Genomic DNA, 25,583 nt, shown 5'->3' on the forward strand with positions numbered 1-25,583 from the left:
TTAATTAATCCTAAAGTAGACGGCTATATAACTATAGCCTATTTAGCAGTTAGTAAAAAGATCTATAATTTATAGCTATTGTAAAAGGATATTATATAAAAGAGGCTGCAGTCTGCACTAATAAGTATTTATCTCTTTATTAATATCTAGACCTCTTTAAATAATTACCTTCTCCTTATAATTTGCGGCCATTTTATTAATAGTTAGGAAAAGCTTATAAACGCTCTTCTTAGCCTTTATACGGTAGCCTCTTATAGCGGGGATAAGTAATAGAATACTCTTCTTCTAGTGCTTAAGGACTACGGGATTATATAAAAGCTGGGTGCTATTATATCTAATAACTATATTATAAATAATAAGCTCTATTATATAATAAGTAATTGGCTTCTCTAGAAAAAAGGAATTAAATGGAATCCCATCTACTAACGGATCCGCTGTTAGGGTTATATTCTTAACCTTGCCGTATAGGCTTTCCTCTTTAAAAACTTAATTAGTTTTAATAATATTAAGTTATATAAAGAAGGAAAAGAGCTAGATCTAAAAGAGGAGAAAGAGAAGAGTAATTTATTTCGGAAACTTGGCGCACTTAGAAAGCTTTATAATATTACCTATAAGGGCGTAAAAAGACTTTAGGGAAGATTTAAAGGAATGATATAAATTCTATCTAAATCTAAGGGTATATAGCTCTTGCTAAGAACAAGACGTTGCGTAAAGAAGAGAAGGGAATAACAAGAGAATTATATAATTAAATAGTTAGGGGCTTAGTGGTCGATGCGTGCGTATATACGTACGCGGTTTTAACAGACTTTGGTAGAATTTAATTAATCTAGCAGAATTTAGCAGAAGTCGATTAAGCTGGCAAAATTTAGCAAAATTTGGTTAAAGTGTCGGAATTTATCTGTTAAGTATTTTACCGAGATATTCCTACTATAACTAGGCTAGTCCCGTTATAGTACCCCCCCTTTTTAGCTAAAGGTCCAAATAATTTAATTTTAGTTAAGACTTATAACTTATCACGTATTGTGTTTTCGCGTTAGGTGGCAGTTGTTTGCCTTTATGTTATATCCATTTAGCTGAAGTAGGCCGCAAAGGATAGTCCTTATGGAATTCTTTTACTAAAAAAGGCGCGTCGGCCTTAATCTGGTTATAGGTTTCCTAGGTTTATATTTTATATCCTTTCCACTTAATAAGAAGTTTAAATTATTTAGATCGTGTTTTTTATTATATATTATTAATTAAGTTAATAAAGTAAGAACCGTTACCGTTATTAACAATTATAGAAGGTAGCGGCGGCACTTTATAAGTTAAAGGTTTACCTTTTAAAGGTTATAGTAAGTTTACGTAAAATATCGGATATATTTTTATCTTAGTTGGCAGTTTAAGCTTATAAGCGTATAGGCTTAGTTTTTTCTTAATTTAGTATAGGCCCGCAAACTTCCAGTCTAGTTTCTTTAAGGGTTATTGTCGGGAATGAGGCAAGCGGTTGTCACGTGACGCCGCGGCACTAGCGTGGCGAGGAGTCTTAAGTTCCTCGCCCTTCCTTATTCCAATAAATAAGCTTTATTAACCAACATCACTATAACCTACTCGAGTAGTTATTATTAGTGAGTTACCCTATATAACCAATACTGATTAGTGGTTAAATACATAGTCAACTATAGAACAGCTAGGTTTTTAAATAGAAGAAATAGTCTTGTGCAGGGGTGCTATATACGCTTATATGGAATGGATCCCGGCGATACTATACTACCTTAAACTTGCGAAAAACTAGTAATAGAAGTGTTACTAAGTACTAGGAGATACTAAGTTGCGTCTATTATATAGAACAACTGCGTTTATAAAGATTTGGTTAAGTACTTTAGGTTAGAAGTATTACTAAACCTAAGGTCCTAAGTCGATAACTAAAACGCGTTAGATAACTACCTTAATACCCTCCGTGTACCTTCGTAGATCTTAGAATTATAATTAATACCCAAATCCACCTACGCATGTTTGCTATTATGGTGTTAACCTATCTAAAGAAGTACGAGAAGGATATTAACCCGGAAATATAGAATACCGATATAATTGACTTTATAAACGCTAAGCAACAGGACCTAAACGGATTCTTATTATACTGTATAGTATACTATAAAGATAGCGAATATAACAACACTATACTATAGTACTATATAAGGGAGGACTTTATTAGATAGATAAAGGAAATATAGACTCCTATAAAGAAGGATATTATATAAAACTTCCGTAACTTCTTATAGGAGTATAGAGTGTTTATACCTATAAACGGGGGTACTATTAGAGACAATATTTAGGAGCAGGTTATTAACCTAAAAAAAGAGTACAAATGGATTCTATAAGAGATTAAGCACCAGCTACGCACTATAAGGAAGCTTAACTTATAATGGAATCCAAGTAATATACCTCTAAAGACGAATCTACCTCCGCCTTTAACTCCTCTATATCCAATTTAACCTATAACTTTAACGTCGGATATTATACCCTAATAAGAGAAGGCACAGGATCCTATTACTTCGCGATTTAATAACCCTTAGACCCCACCAACTAGACCTATATCCCTACTGTAGCCTATAATACAACTTCTACCTCCTTTATCTTAATCTTAAATTGGAGGTAGTTTAAAATTGCTTATAGAGCTTGCAAAGCTCTACTTAGATTAGGAGAAGAAGTTTAGTAGGGAATTATATAATGTTTTTAATTCGAAACTACGTATCTTTTACGACTATTACTAGAAGGTAGGAATAGAGTCTAATTAATACTATAACGCCTATTCCATTATACTTAAGAGCTAAGCTAGTACCTTCTATTATAATTATTTGGTAGAAAAAGGATATAATTTTAACCGCATAATATATAAGTTAAGATGCTATTTTAAAATAAAAGAGAATAAGTAATAGTATATATTAGAATAGAGAGAGACTACCTTTTTAAGAATTATTGCTATAAACCCAGGTGTCCCCCGGCTTAATTATCTTTAAAAGCTCTTTAATTAACTTTAGATAATTTAGCACAGTTTATCTAAATTATATTAAGAGGATTTTAGCCTACGTAATTAAGTTATTAGCGTATGCTAAGGTGTTAAAGAATGTAACCTTACTCTCTTTAATCCTATAAATACTTATAAAGGTATATATACTTAATTAAGATCTTCTATTAGCACCGCTCTACGCTCTTAAAAAGTATAGTAATTTAACGCCTAGCTCTAACCTACTTTAATTAACCCGCCTAACTAATATAATTATAACTAGACTAATTAAATACATAGTAGCCGTAGTAGGTAATACGGTAGAGGGTATAATTAATAACTATAAGGTAAAGGTGGAGGTCCTTATAGAGGTTTATTTTAAAGTAATTACCAGAAAAAGTACTACGTTTATAAGAAACCGAATTACTAGTTAACTAGGCATTCTTTTAATAAACAAAAGGAGGCATATAATAAGTTTCGCTAGAGTATAAGAAATATTAGAAATTATAAGGCTATTATAGCCTACTTCTAAAGCTTTCTGGTTTAATATAAAGGCGTAAAAGATCTTAAGGGTGAGGTTAATAAGGCTAAATAGCTCCTTATAGATATAGAAATTAAAAACTACTTACCTAACTAATACTTTACTAAGTATAGTAAGGTAGATAGTACACAAACCGTTACTATTCTTAATAACTAATCTATACTCCATTCTATTATAAAGTTAAATATCTTTAATAAGCCAAAGAAGAGCTTTGCGTTCTCCTTTAACAATAGATACTCGGCGAATATCTTCTATAGTATTATACTAAATACTAGAGCCGCAGGAGTATCTATAGTAGGAGAACCTTAAGTTTAAGCCCTTTAGTAGCTTAATAACTCTGTTTAGATTAACTATTTAACGGCAGGCTAATATACAATTTGTTTTAGCAAGGGTACTACAATCTCTTTTAGTATAATTAGGGTCCAAACCCCCTTAGGATACATCACTTTCTATATTATTCCCATAAATACTCTATTTCTATTCTGCATTAGGGATATAAATAAATTAAGCGTTAAGCTTAATAACCTTAAGAATATGCTTATATAGGGAGATAATTAGGTGCCTATTATACGTAAGTAGGGTTACCCTTAGCTGCTCCTTTAATAACTAGAAAAGAGTATTGCTTAAAGCTATTTAACTAAGTTAGAGTTACGCCAACTATACCGTTATTTTAGCTACCCATCCATTTATTAATTACTTAGGGTTCTTTAGTAAGTAGGCTATAAAGTTAAGGTTAAGGTAATTAAGTATCTTATAAAGTACTACTACTACTACTAAATAAACCAGAAGTCCCCTAGCCGATTTAAGTTTACCCTTAAAGATAACTATAACTTTAACTTCTATATTATTATTAACGTTATATATCTTAGTAGTAAGCTAGTACTCTAAGTTATTAACTTCTTAACCTCCTTCTAAGCCGCACAATTCTTAAAGGATATATTAGCTAGGAACGTATAAGATACCCTTTAATTATGCTAGATTAATGTCTACCTAGGACCCCTTAATTAAGTCGTCTATAATATAGAAAAGAACTTCTTATTTATAGAGTTTTAATAATAAATAAAGGTAATGGCAATTAAGGTTAAGGAAGTTCCTATTAAGGCATATAATAGCGTTAGAAAAGTAGAGCAATATTACGCGCTATTACGCCATATATATAAGATTATCTCTTTAGAACTAGAGGACGCTAGTAAAGAACTTACCTTATAAATAGCTGTTAAAGCTATTAACGATTCCGCTGGCCCAGATAGACTTATACTTATATTACTAGTCTTTAACGCCTACTCTTAAATAACTAATGATTTTCTACTATCTCCCTCTATTATATAATAAGCTAAGGCTATTTATAAGGTAATAAAGGAGGTATAACATCTTTACGCTACACGCCAGGTTAATAACGTACTAGGAATAAGAAATAGCCTAAATACCTTAACTACGCTTAATCTACCACTCCAGTCTAAGGTACGCGTATAGCGTAAAAAGGGAGGATAGTTAGGCCTATATTAACTTATTGCAATTAATAGTTAAACTTATACTATTTAGATGCCTTATAGACCTACTTAATTCTATTTAACTGTTATTAAGCTTTACTATAAAGATAATAGTTTTAAGCCTTTATAGGATGCCATAGAAGATACCCTAGAGGAGAGCTATAATTAACGTGCTCTAGAAGGCGACTATAATTCTAATATAATTATAGTAGATATACCGTAACTATAACGCGGTAGAGGTCGCCTAAAGGGATTATAAAATCGCTAACATCTTATTAATTTTAAAGAGCAATTTATTGCCGCTATTAAGAATAGAGTTAAGCTATTAATGGCCTTTATAATAGCTAAGGAGAAGGCTAACTTTAAACTTATAAAATAGCTCTAAAAGGAAGGTTATATTATAAATTTAGGAGCTCCTTTCTAAGCATCTAATAAGTAGGAGATTGATGGTCTTATTGTAAGAGGAGTTTTTAAATTTAAGAAGTATAACCCTACTAAGTTTAATAAAGTCTATATCTTTAAGTTAAGAATAGTTAACAAGATTAAGGGCAAAGCTACTAGCGCCCTATTTAAGAAATTAAGGCTTATTATCTAAGGCTATAACAATAATAGTAAGGAGGTAATTCTTATATAATCTCCTATAATTTAATAAGCTAGTTAGCGAGTTATTATTATACTAGCTTCCTCCCTAATAAAGAATAAAATAGCGGTCTATTTATAAGATATTACTTAGGCTTATACCTAATTAGAGATGCACCTTTAGCGCTTAATATTAGCATACCTTTTAGAGTAAATTCGCTATCAATATCCCAAAGATATAATTATGGTTATGCTTAAGCTATTATATAGAATTGCAGAGGCAGGAACTTATTGGTGGGCTACCTATAGTAAGTACTATAAAGAGAAACTTTTAATAACTACTTTTATATTTAATTTATACTTCCTTATTATAACTACGGGAACCCTATTCGGAATTATTGGCATATAAACTAATAATATAATTATCTTAGAAGACAACCAATTCTTAGCTCTTAAAGAAGATAAGCTAGTAAAGGCAGATCTTATAGTAAAGCTAAAGGAAAAGCTTAATTTAATAATACTATTACTTTTTAATGGATATATCCTCTCCTTAAATAAGGATTTTATTGCTTTACGCCAGAAGGGTTAAGGCAAGAAGATTAACATTATTAACGTTAATTCTCCTAAGTAAGGATATATAGAGCAACGCGCTTATAGAGCTTATATTACTTCTATCTATTAACCTAAGGCTTTATTTAATCTCTTTATTACCGCCTAATACTAGGAACTAACTAAGGATAATATTCTTGCCCTAAATAAACTATCTTAATTAGGGACTACTCTATATACCTATTAATGTAAGCTATATTAGAACCTGAGAAAATAAAGGAGCTCTTGCTGCACCCGGCCTAAAAAAGACCAAAACCAACCAAAAGAACCCTGAAAAAACACCCAGAGAATCCCCCTAAGATGTACGCATCGCAGGGGAGGCACACGTCAAACGACGGTGGTTTGTACTCGCGCGCGTCCACCAGAACCACGCCCAGCAATAGCCCTCTATAACAAGAATGGGCGAATACCACACCATAAAGCGGAAAGACCTCTATTAAGAAGGTATCTAATAAAATATAAAGCCTATTAGACGCGTCTAGTATCCGTAGTTACTAAAGAGCAACTATTAGCTATAACGAACTAATATAGCTAGCAGAATAGCTCCGCTAGTTTAGCGAACCTTAGGCGCCCCTCTAGCAAACCCTTAATTAAATCCTCCAACGGCTAAGTAAAATTAAAAATAAATAAAACCCTTCCTTACTAGCGAACCGTACTTAGGCCGCCGTAGCTATACTTCTATAATATAGGGAACCCACCCCCCTAAAAACAATATCTAGGTATATAATTATAATATAACTAAATATAGAAAAAGTAGAGGGGCTTAGGGGATAATTAGAAACAGAAGTCCTTATAAAGATTTATAAAGAGGTCTATAATACTATTATAGTCTAACACCTTAGGAGCGGAGATATTAGAGTTACCTTAAGGAACTAATAGGCAAAGAAATAAGCCGTAAGGGTAAGGGATAGGCTAGGAGAACGTATTAGTATAAAAGTGCTCCGCAAAGATTACCTAGTTAAAGTCTTAGCGGTTCCCCTAAGCCTTAGGGTAGAAAAGGGACGCTAGGCGGATAATATAGCAACTATATATAAAATAGTAAAACAAACGGAACGCCTTATACTAGAACTTAAGATTACCTAAATCTAATAGCTATAATAGGAAAATATAAACTAAGTATATAATAAGAACAATAAAAGAATATAAGGGCCGCTAGAGACTTGCTAAGGAGGCATCAGTTAAACGTATAGCTCCCTTATTGTTAGTATATATACACCAGAAATATAAAAACTCCTTATCTAAAAAGGTATTATTATAAATAGCCTTATATATAATATAAGGCTCTATAACTATAGACTCCGCCTAAAATAATATTATTGCTATATATAATAGGGACACACCCAATCTACATGCGCAGCATAGGTGTGCTACGGCCACTATATAGGCCCCCACAATACAAGATATTGCTTAAATTAAAACTAAATAAAATGTGTAAACTGCTACCAAAGCATATATAAGGCGTAGGAAAGAGAAAACTGCATTAAATATAGAAGACGAAAGGTAAGGGCTTAACAGTTATAGGAATAACTATACGCTAGGTTATATAAATAGAAACAATAGGCGATAAGCTAAAGGGGCGTAAGTGCCTTTCTAGCGTTTCCTACCTTTAATACTAGGGGGCTAAGCCAGCCATCCTAAGCCTTAACGGGCCAGAAGCGACGCCGTGTAATATTACCAGACTATATAGGGATATAAGGGTTATAGGGAATATAAGGGAAAGGACGCCCTATAGGAAGACCCTTATAGACAGCTATAATAAGCTTAAGACTAGAATAATTAAGAATTAGACTTAACGTGGTAAATATAACATTTATAGCTAACTCTTAAAGGGTATATAGCTAACTAGTAAGAACAGGGGAAAAACCGGAGATAATAACAGATTTAAATATAGAAGCGCTAGTAGGAACATAAGATACGGAAATAGAAAGCTCTATATAAAATAAGTAATAACTAGGGTGTAAATATAAGAGATAGAAGTTCTAAATATCCTAGAGAAAGTAAAAACAGAAAAAGCGAGGAATAAAGGAAAGGCGAAGGACCCTTACTAGGGGTCCGCCACCTATCCATTATATAGTATAACTGCGGTAATACAAACCACCGTCTTATAAGGCCCTTACTAGACAGCCTAAACCTAGAGAAATATTATATCCTTACTATATAAGAGCCGTATTATAATGCCTATATATAATTAATATACTGCCCCTAAGAATTCTAGCTCCTATATGAACTAAAAGCAGCTATATATATATGCTTTATAATCAGCAAGACTATTAGCCTGTTCTTATAGTTATAGTAGGCAGTTAACCTAAATATTATAGTAATAATAATCTAGACATATAGGGGACCGGTACAGATTATTAATATATATAACCCTAGGGTTAAAGGGGTCCTATAAATAGAGAATATTATATTAGTAATAAGCTTACTAGAAACCAAAGGCATAAAGTTTATCCTATTAGGAGATATAAACCTCTACTACCTACAGTAGGGGGGTATCCATATTACTGCTAAACAATAGGCAAAGTACCTACTAAGAGCTATAGACACCGGGGGCCTTAAGCTGGCCACCCCCCTAAAAGCAATTATATAGTAATAAGGCACTACTAGAAGCACAATTAACCTTATATTTATAGATAAAGGCCTATACTAAAGACTTAAAAGGTGCAAACCTAAAGAAAAATAGGCACTCGCCTTAGACCATATCCTCATTTAAATATAGCTAGATCTAGATATTAAGGCGTAACTAAATAGCAAAAGATATGTAATAAAAAAGCTTAAGATAGACAGCTTCCTTAATACAGTTAAATAACAACTTTAAGACCTAGAAGAAATCCACCCAATACTAAACAAGCGAGGCTTATTAGCTACCCTTAAGGAAATCGACTAAAGACTAGAAAGGATCTAAGCAGCAATTAAAAATAGGCTAGAAGAGCACTGCCCGGTCTTAAAACTAGGCCCCTATACATAATACGCATAGTCCGTATAATACGCAATTCTTATTACCAGCTAATAACGAGCAAGAAGAAAATATATAAGTAGCTATAATCCTAAAGACGAGAGATAATATAAAGATACAAGAAACCAGCTAAAGAATACCCTAAAAAAAGAAGTAAGGAATAGCTGGAGATAGTTTATAAATAAGCATACTATTAACCCGAGCCTCCCCCATAATAAAGGTCTTTAGAAAATAGCGAAATAGGCAAAGAAAAAGGCAGGACGTCCAGTAGAAGACCTACACCTTCCGCCCCTGTAAAGACTAGGTAAATTACTGGCTATAAGCGACAATAATAAGAAGGTAAAGATCTTTATAGAAAGATTTTCCCCTTAACTAGCTTTAGCAGACCTTAGCGATATTACAGGTAAAGCACTAGTAACTCGCCTAAGGGTTAACAGTGATATAACAACCGAAGAAATGGCTAGAACTATTAGCCGCCTTTTAAATAATATAGCACTAAGACCAGATAGGATCCTAAATAAAGCCCTAAAGACCTATAGACTATTAATAGTACCTTAGCTTACGGATATAGCTAAAGCATACTTTATAATAGGCTACTACCTAAGACTTAGAAGAGCTATAACAATATTTATCCTACGCAAAGAAGGTAAAGCAGACTACTCACTCCTAGGAAGTTACCGCCCTATTGCCTTAGAGAATACCCTTAGTAAGATCTTAGAAAGGGTAATAGTAGACCACATAGTAGACATGGTTAAGGAATACGCCCTACTACTATAAAGCTAAATAGGGGCAAGAAAGAACCGCTTAACACTATCAGCACTTACGCTACTTGCTGCCACCATTAAATCTATATAGGCGATACGAAGGGACTTTATAGTATTAATACTTAGCCTAGATATTAGTAGCGCCTACAACAATATACCCCATAAACGTCTTCTATATATCCTTAGGGCAAAAGGCTTCCTAAAATAGATTATATAATTTATTTAAGGGTTTACGGGTTAAAAAGAAACATTACTAATCTTTAGCGGATACTAAAGCCTCCCTATTACAGTTATAACAGGAATACTATAAGGATTACCCCTCTTACCTATACTCTTCCTTTTCTTTATAAGCAACCTACTTAACTCCTTTAAGGAAGGGGCAATCTAGGAGATAGGCTTTATTAATAATATAAACCTAATTATATACGGGCCAATAACCGTAAAGAATTGCAGAATACTAGAGAAAGTATATAATACCTATATAGAATGGGCAAGACAATATAGAGTCCAATTCTTACTAGAGAAATACCAGCTAATCTATTTTATAAAAAAATACAACTAATCTACAGATCTTTAGCATATAATTTATATTTAAGGCTTTAGGGGTTAACTAGTTTAGGGCCTAAGAGTATTAGGAGTATAGGTAGATAGTAAGCTCCAGTAAAGCGTATATACGGCGTAAGTAGCCTATAAGGGTTAAGTATAGTATATTATATTATCTAGGATTATTAATTTTATATAGGGTCCATACTTCTAGAGGTTACGCCTACTATATACAGCAGTTATCCGGCTAACTATAACGTATAGGTCTAGTATCTAGGCCATTAGAGAATCTAAAAAAGGCCCCCCTAAATTGCTCCTTAAATCACTCTAAAAGGTCCAAACAGCCTACCTTTAGAGTATAATAGGCGGATATAAGCAAACGGCTATAGCTCTACTTAAGAAGGAAGCTAATATTCCCCCCCTATAACTATATATTAAAGCTACTATAATATAAAGGGCGTAAAAGGAACGCAACTCTAATATTATAAAGTATATTAAGACACGCCTAAATAAACTATAGAGGGACCTTAGGGCGCCTTATAAGAGAACAAACTAATAACCCTAAAGTAGGGAAGATATATTAGAGAAANAGGTAAANAAAGNANAAGAANAATAGTNCTNCTTTAGGGCCCAGGCCTATATAGAGGAGGAAGGTAGACACCCTAGGGCTCTAAAGAGGCCTAATGAGGGCAGGAGATATGATAGTAACGCTCTTAAGAATAGGAATAATAGGACTAAAAGACTAGCTCTACTAGGTGGGTGTCCTAGTAGGTAGCCTAAGATATAAATATAGCTAGNTAAGACAGANACCAAAANANATAATACTATTATGCCCCTTACGCACTAACTAAGAAGTAATACTCTTAGTAGCTGGTACAGAGAACTATAAGACACTGCTTTTAATATAAAAAGGCCTTAAGGCGGTTACCCAGTGACTTATTAGCCAAAATGTACTAAACTAGTTCTAGGTTATAAAAGAAATAATAATAAAGGGCGGGGGGGCGAGCAACGGGTGCCCCTTAATAACTTTATAGTAGCAGAGTAAAGTATACAATACTAGCGCATCCGTAGGCTAGTTACAGCAGCAGTAGTTTCTAAAAAGGTTAAAAAGTAAGGTAGTAAAAGCACTATAGGTAACTTATAGGCGCCTCGCAGGCGCCTTATAGGCGAGTCCTAAAAGGTAGGGAGATAGATTACGGGGTTTTCTTAAGTTGAGTCTTTCTTAAGTTAAGTTTTCTCCTTATATATAAATAAGGAGTAGTCCGCGTAGGCCCAATAGGGATCTAAATCGGACGTTAAGCAATGAATTATTATTATATACCTATTAATCTTCCTACCGTTAAGCTCTTTATATTTATTAATAAATTATTTATAAATAATAAAGATTTTAGCTCCTAGTTAGGATATAAGATTATTATTATAAANNAATNTANTANAGANAATAACTTTATAATNTATAGTAATNTTATCTANTAGAGCTTAACTAAGAGTAAGTATATTACTTAAAGCGTTCTAGTGTTAGAGATATATAGAATAATTAGCGGAGTTAATATAGCAATTATAATTGGAACTACCCTAAAAATAATTATAGATTAACTTAAACTTCCTATTATCCCTATAATCGTGTATACCAACTTATACTCCCTCTATAAGTATTTAGTTAAGCTTAGTACTATAAAGGAGAAGCGCCTTATAATTAACATTATGGCACTTTATTAATCCTATAAACGATAAAAACTCTTTAAGATTTAATGGATTAACAGTTAGGATAACCTAGTAGATATAATAATAAAGGCAAACCTAAATAAGGCTTTAGAAACGTTTATTAATATAAATACTCTATATATATAAGTTAAAGGTTAGGTTAAAAGGGAGTAGGAGTATAATAGTCTATAGACCCTAATTCTAACTAGCTAATTAGGATTTTCTATCCCCAGGATAAAAAATTGCTATTAGCTCGCTTATAACTAGCGCCTTGGCGGCCCTAACACAATATCTACCTATAACCCCTTAGTAAGAGAGCACTATATGCTAAGAGGCAAATTTTAGGATAGCGAGACTTATATTATAATAGCAATAGTAAGTAAGGAGGATTTATATTTATTACGCTAGTTAAGCAGTATTTATATATAGATGGCAACTATAAAAGAAGAGTTGCTAGTGTCGGGAATGAGGCAAGCGGTTGTCACGTGACGCCGCGGCACTAGCGTGGCGAGAAGTCTTAAGTTCCTCGCCCTTCCTCATTCTAATAAATAAGCTTTATTAACTAACATCACTATAACCTACTCAAGTAGTCGTTATTGGTGAGTTACCCTGTGTGACCAACAGTTATTAAGTCTTTAGGTTTTATATATTTAGGTAAACTATATTACTATTAGACTCACAAGGGGATATTACGTAGCTACGGTTCGTAGATAGTATGATAATTGTTGTTCTTTTCTTCTTAAAGAAAGGGGTGAGGAACTTAAGGTTCCTCACCACGCTAGTGCCGCGGCGGCACGTGATGGCAACTTGCTATATATGACGGCAATATGCCTTATATGGTGACCGTTTGCCTTTATTCCTAACACTAGTAACTTTTCTTTTATAGTTGCCATCTATATATATATACCGCTTAACTAGCGGAACAAAAATTAATCCTTTTTACTTACTATTGCCATTGTAATATAAGTCTCGCTGTCCTAAAATTTGCCTCTTAGCACGTGGTGCTTTCTTGCTTATAAGTTATAGGTAGGTATCTTATTAGTAGGGCCGTTAAGGCGCTAGCGGTAAGTAAGCTAATAGCGATTTTCTATCCCGGGGATGGAAAATCCTAATTAGCTGGTTTAAGTTAGGGTCTGCAGAATCTGACTAATTAGATAACTTTAACCGCCGGTTAAAGTTCCTGGACATCTTAAGACCTTACGTAACTAAGAAATTTCTAGGGACTCCCTTTTAACCTAACCTTTAACTCGTATATATAGAGTATTTATATTAATAAATGTCTCTAGTGCCTTGTTTGGGTTTGCCTTTATTATCATATCTACTGGGTTATCTTAGCTATTAATTTATTAAATCTTAAAGAGTTCTTAACGCTTATAGAATTGCTAAAGTGCCATAATATCGATTATAAGGCGCTTCTTCTTTATAGTACTAAGCTTAACTAAATACTTATAGAGGGAAAATAAATCGGTATATACGATTGTAGGGATAACGGGAAGTTTAAGTTAATTTATAATTATCTTTAGGGTAGTTCTAATTGCAATTGCTATATTAACTCCGCTAACTATTCTATATATCTCTAACGCTAAAACACTTTAGGTAACGCGCTTGCTCTTAGTTAAGCTTTAATAGATAAGATTACTATAGATTATAAAGTCATTTTCTCTAGTAAATTTATTCACGATAATAATCTTATATCCCAACTAGGAGCTAAAATCTTTATTATTTATAAACGATCTATTAATAAATATAAAGAGCTTAGCGGTAGGAAGATTAATAGGCATATAGAGTAGTCCCTAATTAAGATAGTTTATTTACTAGAAAAGACGTTTATTTAGGGCAAGAACGTCGTCCTTAGTTAGTTCCTAGTGTTAAGCAGCAATAGAGAGATTAAATAAAGCCTTAGGTTAATAGATAAAAGCAACATAAGCTCTGTAAGCATATTGCTCCACGTATCCTTACTTTAGAGAATTAACGTTAATAACGTTAATCTTTTTACCTTAACCCTTCTAGCGTAAAGCAATGGAATCCTTATTTAGGGAGAGGATGCATCTATTAAAGAGTAATGGTGTTATTAAGTCAAGCTTTTCCTTTGGCTTTGCTATAAGATTTGCCTTTACTAGCTTATCCTCTTTAAGAGCTAAGAATTAGTCATCTCCTAAGATAATTATATTATTAGTTTATATACCAACGATTCCGAATAGGGTTCCTATGGTTATAATAAGGAAGCAGGGATCGAATGTAGAAGTAGTTATTAAAAGCTTCTCTTTATGGTGCTTACTATAGGTAGCCTACTAGTAAGTTCCTACCTCTGCGATTCTATATAATAGCTTAAGCATAACTATAATCATATCTTTAGGATACTAGTAGCGAATTTGCTCCGGAAGGTATGCTAATATTAAGCGCTAAAGGTGCGTCTCTAATTGGGTGTAGGCTTAAGTAATATCTTATAAATAAACTGCCATTTCATTCTTTATTAAGGAGGGAGCTAATGCAACAATGACTTACTAACTAGCTCGTTAAATCATAGGAGATTGTGTAAGAATTATCTCTTTACTATTATTGTTGTAACCTTAGATAATAAGCCTTAACTTCTTAAATGGGGCGTTAGTAGCTTTACCCTTAATCTTATTAACTATTTTTGACTTAAAGATGCGAACTCCATTGAACTTAGTAGGGTTATATTTCTCGAATTTAAAGACTCTTCTTGTAATAAGACCGTCAATCTCCTGCTTATCGGATGCTTGGAAAGGAGCTCCTAGGGTTATAATATAACCTTCTTTTTAAAGCTGTTTTGCAAGCTTAAAGTTAGCCTTCTCTTTAGCTATTATAAAGGCTATTAATAACTTGACTTTATTCTTAATGGCGGCAATAAATTATTCTTTAAAATTAATAAGGTGTTGGCGATTTCGTGATCCCTTTGGGCGACCTCTACCGCGTTATAGTTGTGGCGCATCTACTACAATTATATTAGGATTGTAGTCGCCTTCTAGAGCATATTAATTGTGGTTCTCTTTTAGGGCATCTTCTAGAGCATCCTGTAAAGGCTCGGAATTATTATCTTTATAGTAAGGCTTAATAATAGTTAAACGGAATTAGGTGGGTTTATAAGGCATCTAAATAGTGCAAGTTTAACTATTAATTGTAATAAGTTAATATGGGCCTAACTATCCTCCCCTTTTACGCTATACGCGTACTTTAGACTAGAGTAGCAGATTAAGCGCAGTTAAGGTGTTTAGGCCATTTCTTATTCCTAGTGCGTTATTGACCTAATGTATGGCATAGAGGCGTCGCACCTCCTTTATTGCCTTGCGAATCGCCTTAGCTTATTATATAACAGAGGGAGATAGTAAAGAATTGTTAGTTATTTATAGGTAGGCGCTAAAGACTAGCAACATAGGTATAAGTTTATTTAGGCCAGCAGAATTATTAATAGCTTTAATAGCTATTTATAAGGTAAGTTCTTTATTAGCGTCCTTTAGTTCTAAAGAAATAATCTTATATACGCGGCGTAATGGCGCATAATATTACTCTACTTTTCCGATACTATTATATGCCTTAATAGGGACTTCCTTAACCTTAATTGCCATTGCCTTTATTTATTATTAGAACTCTATAGATAAGAAGTTCTTTCCTATATTATAGATAATTTAATTAGGGGGTTCTAGGTAGATATTAATTTAGTATAACTAAAGGGTATCCTATACGTTCCTAGCTAATATATTCTTTAAGAATTATGCAGCTTAGAAGGAGGTTAAGAAGTTAATAACTTAGAGTACTGGCTTGCCGCTAAGGTATATAACGTTGACAATGATATAGAAGTTAAAGTCGTAGTTATCTTTAAGGGTAAACTTAAATCGGCTAGGGGACCTCTAGTTTATTTAGCAGTAGTAGTAGTATTTTATAAGATGCTTAATTGCCTTAACCTTAACTTTATAGCCTACTTATTAAAGAACCCTAAGTAATTGGTAAACTAATAGGTAACCAAAACGACGGTATAGTTAGCGTAACTCTAACTTAGTTAAATAGCTCTAAGTAATACTCTTTTTTGGTTGTTAAAGGAGCAGCTAAGGGTAACCCTATTTACGTATAATAGGCACCCGATTATCTCCCTGCACGAGCATATTCTTAAGGTTATTAAGCTTAATACTTAGTTTATCTATATCTCTAATGTAAAATAAAAATAGGGTGTTTGTGGGAATAACGTGAAAAGTAATATACCCTAAGGGGGTTTAAACCCTAATTGTGCTGAGAGAGATTATAGTACCTTTGCCAAAACAAATCGTGTATTAGCCTGCCGTTAAATAGTTAATCTAAACAGAGCTATTAAGCTGCTAAAGGGCTTAAACTTAAGGTTCTCCTACTATAGATACTCCTACGGCTTTAGTATCCGGTATAATACCATAAAAGATATTTGCTGAGTATTTATTATTAAAGGAAAACGTGGAGCTCTCCTTTAGCTTATTAAAGATATCTAACTTTATAATAAAATGGAGCGTAGATTAGTTATTAAGAATAGCGACGGTTTATATACCATTTACCTTACTATACTTAGTAAAGTATTGGTTAGGTAAATAGTCCTTAATTTCTATATTTATAAGGAGCTATTCGGTCTTATTAACCTTACCCTTAAGGTCTTTTACGCCTTTGTATTAAACTAGGAAGCTTTAAAAGTAGGCCGTAGTGACCTCGCGATTTCTAATATTTTTTATACTCTGATGGAACTTGTTATATGCCTCTTTTCGCTTATTAAGGGAGTATCTAGTTAACTAGTAATTTGGCTTCTTATAAACGTAGCACTTTTTTTAGTAATTACTTTGAAATGAACCTCTATAAGGACCTCTATAATTACCTTATAGTTAACATTAATTGTACCCTTTACTGTATTCCCTACCACGGCCGCTATATGTTTAATTAGTCTAGTTATAATCGTGTTAGTTAGGAACGCTTGGTTGGGTAGGGCTTTTGGTATAAAGCTGTTAAGATTCTTATGTTTATATTATAGTACCTATAGCAGAGCGTAGCTCGGCATATACTCCTTTAAACGTGTCCGTAGGTTTATATAGCGCTAAGTTGCACTTAGGAATGCTATAGCATGCTGAGATAACCTAGTCCCTTAGACTGTTCTTATTTTAGTAGGTTTTAGTAAAACTATATTAGATTTTCTGGAGTTTATTAAAGAGTAGTTAAAGATACTTTAGGTAAGTCGTTGTTGGGTTAAAAGCGATAACTCTCTAAAATATAGTCTCCCGCCATTTAGATATATAGAGTTAATAGTTTTTATTAATTTTAAAGTGGGCTCTAGTAAGCTAAAGCATTATATTAAAGCTATAGTTTTTACCTGCGATATAGTCGTAATAGAATGTTACCGCCCGTCCCTTTAATATAATAGAGAAAGCATAATAGAACTAGTGGCGTTAAATTCCGACCTTATTGTAGCAGTTATAAAAGACCTATAGTTTTGCTCTAAGTATATCGTATAATTCTCCTTTAAACTTCTTCTCTTCGTCCAAATATACCTTTATTAGATTCGTGACTTCTTAAGATAAAGGCTTATTAGTTGGCTGGGATAGAGGAGTTAGAGGTGGTGGAGGTAGAGGAAGAGTATCTCTAGGTGGGAGAGCACCTTTAGGTGGGAAAGTAGCGTTCTAGGGGTTTTGTTCTGAATTAAAGTTGCCTTCTAAAGAATATAGGTTAGTTTTAAGTTTCCGTAATTAATGTATAATTTTAGCTTCTGTCTATACTAGTTTTTTTATACTAGTAAAAACGGCGTAAATATTACTAGTAATTAGGTTACTGTCTTTAGTAATATACACCCTATTCCTTTAAAGGGAGTCTTAAAAATCCTAAATAATATTAACATTACTAAGTGCCTAGGTGTCGGCGGTCCATCCTATAAAATCCTCCCTAAAGTATTCCCATAACTATAAATTAGTATAGTGGCTATCTTAGTAAAATAGAATATAGTATAGGAGAAAGCCGTTAACTTATTTTGTGGTATAGGTTGTTATATTAAAGGTAAATACGTTCTAATCTTTATTAATAAGTTTCGCGTATATAGCTACCCCTAGTAGTAAGGAGTCTCTTTAGTTGTTCAGAGTGGCTATAGTTATGTTTTTAGAGGAAGGGAATATTGGTAGTATAGGGATTGTTATTTAGTACGCGTTCATGACGTATATTTGCGATTATAGGGCTTAGGACTAGTTTTAGCCTTAAATCGCGAAGACTTATAAAGCGTGTTGTTCTGCGTAATAAACGCAAGAATCCGTAATCTTAGAAAGGCTTAGGACTAGTTCTAGCCTTTAAATCCTTAGATTTATAAAAGAGTTCTATTTAAAGTTTAGGACCAGTTCTAACCTTAAAAGATAGCTTCCTTTAGCATAAGTAGCACTGGTATAGTGGCTTGTCTCTTCTTGGTGGAATACCTAGCTGCTCTATGGTATAACAGTGAAGTTAACCACTGATCAGTGTTGGACTTATAAGGGGATATCACGTAGCTACGGTTCGTAGATAGTATGATGATTATTGTTCTTTTCTTCTTGAAGAAAGGGGTGAGGAACTTAAGGTTCCTCACCACGCTAGTGCCGCGGCGGCACGTGATGGCAACTTGCCATATGTGACGGCAATATGCCTTATATGGTGACCGTTTGCCTTTATTCCCAACAATTACCTTCCTTAAAGTCCTACGCGGGAGCTCGTCCTTTATTTATATGCCATTCCTATACTATTTAAGCGTACGCTAATTTACTTTATAATAGTTCCATTAACTACTTTATTTAATTAGCGAAGTTATACGCGTTAATTAGTTAAATCCTCTTAATTATAGGTCCTATTGTATTAATTTTAGGTTATAGTTTAAATCTAAGTTAAGGGTCTTATCCGTAGGTTACGTAGAACAGCGTTACGCCTATTAATTCGTTTCTTATATTATTTATAGTAAACTTAGCTAAAGGTAGCTACTTTTCCTAGTTATCTTATAAGTAGGAGCAGTATATTTATAGGTATTATTCTATAATCGTGTTTATAATTTTAGTATAACTATTTATCTCCGGATAAAATATAGTTAAGAGTCGTATTTATATACTTAATTATTTATATAGGGCTTACTAAAAGTCTAAAACGAACTAGCTTCTGTAGTTGGATATTATTAAATTAGAAAGTCTATATAGCTTAAAGACGTACTTAATAAAATATTTAGCTACTAATATTATATTAATTAAGTCTATAGGAATTATATATCGCATTTTTATAAGACGGTTAATAACTACTATAATATTTATAAACCCATTACTGTTAGGCAGGTTAACTATAAAGTTAATTAAGATATCTCGCCATCTTTATATTAGAATTAGCAATGGTTAAAGTACTCCTTGCTTCTTTATATGAGAGGTCTTTCTATATACGCATATTCTGCATACTTAAACGTATTTTTGTATATAGTTGTGCATTATAGGCTAGTAATATACTCGTTAGATAATCTTATAGGTCTTTATACGGCTAGGGTGCCCTACTATTAGGGAATTATATATAAATTTGAGTATCTTAAATTATAAGGGTTTGGAATTTGGGACTACTATCCTCTATTAATAGTATAACCAATTATTACAGATTTCGCATTTAGCGAGTATAATATCCTTATATTACCGTTTCCCTATTTAAATTACTTTTATTATATCTGCTATTTAGGGGTTATTCTTATATTTATACTTTATTAATAATAATTCATTGCTTAACGTCCGATTTAGATCCCTATTAGGCCTACGCGGACTACTCCTTATATATATATAGGGAGAAAACTCTATTTAAGAAAACCCTATAATCTATCTCCCTGCCTTTTGGGACTCGCCTATAAGTCACCTATAGTGCTCCTACTACCTTACTTTTTAACCTCCTTAGGAACCACTGCTGCCGTAATAAGCCTACGGACGCGCTAGTATCGCAAACTTTACTCTACTACTGTAGAGTTATTAGGGGGCGCCCATTGCTCGCCCCTCTACCCTTTATTACTATTTCCTTTATAACCCAGAACTGGTTTAGTATATTTTAGTTAATAAGCCACTAGGTAACCGCCTTAAGGCCTTTTTATATTAAGAGCAGTATATTATAGTTCTCTGTGCCAGCTATTAAGAGTATTACTTTTTAGTTAATATATAAGGGGCATAATAGTATTGCGTGTTTTAGTGTCTATCTTAGCCAGCTATATTTATATCTTAGGCTATCTACTAGAACACCCACCTAGTAGAGCTAGTCTTTTAGTCCTATTATTTCTATTCTTAAGAGTATTGCTATTATATTTTCTGCCTTTGTTAGGCCTTCTTAGAGCCCTAAAGTATTTACCCCTTATAGCGTTATCTATGCTATAGCCTGGGTTCCTCTTACCTTAGTTAGCCTCTGTACCTTTAACTCCTATATACCTCTTTAGCGTTGGTCTAACCAGTATTATATTACAGTAAATAGTTTTCTAGCGTTCTTTTATACTCTACTTTAGCTCCTTTCTCTCTCTTACTATTATTTTTACTAGCCTCTTACGCGTCTCCCTTCCTCCTCTATATGGGCCTGGGCCCTAAAGTAGCACTATTTTTCTTCTGCTTTCTCTACCTATCTCTCTAATATGTCTTCCCTACTTTAGGGTTATTAGTTTATTCTCCTATAGGGCGCCCTAGGGTCCCTCTATAGTTTATTTAGGCGTNTCTTAATATACTTTATAATATTANAGTTNNNTTTATTTTACGCCCTTTATATTNNAGCGGCTTTAATATATAGTTATAGGGGGGGAATATTAGCTTCCTTCTTAAGCAGTGCTGTAGCCGTTTGCTTATATCCGCCTATTATACTTTAGAGGTAGGCTATTTAGACCTTTTAGAGTAGTTTAAGGAGCGACTTAGGGGGGCCTTTCTTAGATTCTCTAATGGCCTAGATACTGGACCTATATGTTATAGTTAGCCAGATAACTTCTATATATAGTAGGCGTAACCTCTAAAAGCATAGACCCTATATAAAATTAACGATCCTAGATAATGCGATATACTATACTTGGGCCTTATAGGCCGCTTACGCCGTATATGCGCTCTACTAGAGCTTGCTGTCTACCTATACTCCTAATACCCTTAGGCTATAAACTGGTTAACCCCTAAAGCCTTAAATGTAAATTATATGCTAAAGATCTATAGATTAGTTACGTTTTCTTATAAAATGGATTAGCTGGTATTTCTCTAGTAAGAATTAGACTTTATATCGTCTTGCCTATTCTATATAGGTATTATAAGCTTTCTCTAGTATTCTGCAATTCTCTATAGCTATTAGCCCGTATATAATTAGGTTTATATTATTAATAAAGCATATCCCCTAGGTCGCCCCCTCCTTAAAGGAGTTAAGTAGGTTGCTTATAAAGAATAAGAAGAGTATAGGTAAGAGGGGTAATTCTTATAGTATTCCTGTTATAACTGTAATAGGGGGGCTCTAGTATCTATTAAAGACTAGTAATGTTTCTTTCTAACCTATAAACCCTTAAATAAATTATATAATCTATTCTAGGAAGCCTTTTACCCTAAGAATGTATAGGAGACGCTCGTGGGGTACGTTATTGTAGGCGCTACTAATATCTAGGCTAAGCATTAATACTATAAAGTCCCTTCGCATCGCCTATGTAGATTTAATAGTAGTAGCGAGTAGCATAAGTACTAATAGTGTTAAGCGGTTTTTTCTTGCCCCTATTTAGCTCTATAGTAGTAGGGCGTGTTCCTTAGCCGTGTCTACTATGCGGTCCGCTATTACCTTTTCTAAGATCTTGCTAAGGGTGTTTTCTAGGGCAATAGGGCGGTAGCTTCCTAGGATTAAGTAATCTGCTTTACCTTTTTTTTATAAGATAACCATTATTATAGATCTTCCAAGTTACGGGTAGTAGCCTATAGTAAAGTATACTCTGGCTATATCTATAAGCTAGGGTGCTATAAGTAGTCCACAGGTCTTTAAGGCCTTATTTAGAATCCTATCTGGTCCTAGTACTATATTATTTAAAAGGCGGCTAATAATTCTAGCCATTTCCTCTATTGTTATATCGCTGTTAACCCACAAGCAAGTTACTAGTATTTTACCTATAATGTTACTAAGGTCTGCTAGAACTAGTTAGGGGAAGAACCTTTTTATAAGGATCTTTGCCTTCTTATTATTATTATTAGTGGCCTATAATTCCCCTACTCTTTGTAAGGGTAGTAGGTATAAGTCTTCTACTAGTCGCCCTACCTTTTTCTTTACCTATTTTGCTATAACCTACAGGCCCTTATTATAGGGGAGGCTTAGGTTAAAAGTATACTTATTTATAAACCGTCTCTAGTTATTCCTTGCTTCTTTTTTTAGGGTATTCTTTAACTAGTTTCTTATGTCTTTATATCGTCTCTTATCTTTAGGGTTATAGCTACTTATATATTTCCTTCTTACTTGTTGTTGGCTAGCTATAAGAACTGTGCATTATACGGACCATGCGTATTATATATAGGGGCTTAAGACCGGGCAGTGCTCTTCTAGCCTATTTTTAATTGCTACCCGGATCCTTTCTAGTCTTCGGTCGATTTCCTTAGGGGTAGCTAATAAGCCTTGCTTGTTTGGTATCGGGTAGATTTCTTCTAAGTTTTAGAGTTGTTGTTTAACTATATTAAGGAAACTGTCTGCCTTAAGCATCCTTATTGCGTATCTTTTGCTATTTAGTTGCGCCTTAATGTCCAAATCTAGCTATATCTGGATGGTTGTACTTTATTAATTTATTAATTTCTATATCCTACTTATTAATTTCTAATTTATTCCTATTAAGCTCCGCGTTTAAAAATATAGGATATAGTTTCTTAAAGTGTTTAGGGGGCAGTAGAATTTATAATTAATTTATAATCCATTTGTTAGAGGCGTTTATAAGTAAGTCCTATAATTATTATATTAATAAGTTAGGCTTCTAATTAAGTTTGCTAGGTTAGTATATAATCTTAAAGTTAAATTATAAGAGGTATTTAGCCTAACGAATTTGGCACTATGTTAATTACTTTATAGTTATAAAGTACTGCAGGTTTTTATAATCCATTAATACGCGTATTAGGAATAACGGTCCTTTAAGTTTTAGACGCTATTATTTAAAGTATCTAATAATTATAAGCAGTTCCTTATTATATATCTTATAGTTTAATTTAGTAGGGGTAAGTTTCCGGGAAAGAAAGGCTACTAGGCGTAGCTTGCCGTTTTTATTATATTGCGATAACACTCCTCCTAGTATATAATTAGATAAGTCTGTTTTAATAATCTATTTAAGATCCGGATTAAAGTAGATAAGAATTGGAGTAGTTATAAAATAATATTTTAGGTTATTAAAAGCTTATTTACATTTAGTAGTCTATTTAAATCTTATATTCTTTCTTATTAAGTTTACTAATAGCTAAATAATTTTTAAGAAGTAATTAATAAATTAATAGTAGAAATTTACAAATCCTAAAAATCCTAAAAATCCTTAAATATCTTATATACTACTAGGACTTTCCTAGTTTACAATTATAGCGATTTTCTTAGGGTCCATTTTAATTCCGTCGCGGGATATAATTAGGCCTAAGTATGTAACTTTAGACGTATAGAACTTATATTTCTTAATATCGCATTATAAGCCCGCGTCTCGCAGGCGTTTAAGGACTATTTAAACGTGCTTCTAATGCTTAGAAAGCAAAGACGAATAGATTAAGATATTATTAATATACGCGGTAATAAATATATTAAGGAATTTACGAAGCGTATTATTAACGTATTATTAAAATATACTAGGACCGTTCTTTATACTAAACGGTATTACTAGGTATTTAAAAGGTCCCTATTGCGTATGGAAAGCCGTATACTTTTTATCTCCTTTATAGACACGGATTTAATTAAAGGCAGCGACTATGTTAAGCTTTGTAAAGTATCGTGCTTTCGCTAAGTAGTTAAGCGTTTCTTAAAGCAGAGGAATTGGATATCGGTTTTAAATCGTAATTGTATTTAAGGCTTAATAATTAATATAGAACCTTAAGCCTCCTTTAAGTTTCTTAATAAATAATATAGGTAAGGCGAATAGTAATTAACTAGGGCGAATAAATCCTTTCTCTAGGTGCTCTTTAAGGTATTATTATATTATAAGCAGCTCTTTTTATAATATACCGTATAACGGGCCGAACTTTAGTATTATACTAGGTTCAAGTTCTATCTTAAAATCATACTCGTCTTAATGTAGAGGTAGTTAATCTATAAATCGTTTCTTAAACGTATTAATTAGATTATAATATTCTTTAGGTATAAGAGGTTAGGGGTTAATATATTGCTTTAGTTTTAACACCTTTTTAATGTCTTCTAATATTATAGTAAAGATCTTATGGTCTTGTTTTCTTATTAATAAATAAAAGGGTGCGGCTTGTACCATATAAAATTTAAGGGGTTTTAATATATCGTCTTCGCATTCTTTACCGTAATTAATAGTTATAACTTTATTGTATTAGTTTAAGGTTTATAGCAAGGGTAATTTATATTATATTAAATTTAAATAGTTATGTACGTATTTATAGGGCAAGTAGTATTTTAAGTAATAACTTCGACAGTAGGTCGTATAGAATTTTAGTATTTCTTTAACCTAGCTAATTAAAGGGTTATGTCGTTTTAGCTATCCGTGTCCAAGTATTACCTTATAATACTTTAAGGGTATTATAAATAAGGAAACGTATTTAAGGTATTTGCCTATCTACATCTTTATAAAAGCGTAATACGTTAGTTCGCCGTGTATTAAAGGCTTACTATTAAAGCCTTATAGGCCTTAAGGCTTATTAAGTTTCTTTAAATTTAAGCGTTAAGTTTTCGCGTAGTTTGTATTAATAAAGCCTATGCTAGTAGCTCCGCTGTCTATAAGAATTTATACTTCTTTCCATTTTTTAAGTATTTAAATTTCGCTGAGTATATTAAGGGAGTTGTGTTATATATTAGCGCTAGAAGAGCCTAGACACTTATACTCTTCTACTTCTTATCTTAAGGCGCAACTTAGCCCTAGGATAATTTGTTTTCCAAGTTAACTAAAGGCAAGATACTTCATAATAACTAAGTACAATTTATAGAATAAGTATAATTTATAAAATAAGTGCAACTTAAGAACCAAGAGGAGCTACGGCGGACTTTTTTAAAAGGGTAAGTTTAACAATTTCTTTAAATATGTCCCTTTTTACCATATCTAAAGCATTCTCTATTTACGGCTCGTGTTCTTTATTTGTTAGTTCCTAAGGGTATATAGGATTGGGTGGCATTAAGGTCTATAGGGTTATATATAGGGCTTTTAGGTCTTAGAGACGGATCGCGCTTTAGGGTATATACTGGTTTTATAGAGTTTTAAACATAAGGTATAGTTGGCTTTAGGGAATAAGTTTATTTATTA

Source organism: Cenococcum geophilum (genome assembly GCF_001692895.1).
Source record: "Cenococcum geophilum 1.58 unplaced genomic scaffold K441scaffold_17, whole genome shotgun sequence".
Taxonomy (NCBI): Eukaryota; Fungi; Ascomycota; class Dothideomycetes; order Gloniales; family Gloniaceae; genus Cenococcum; species Cenococcum geophilum.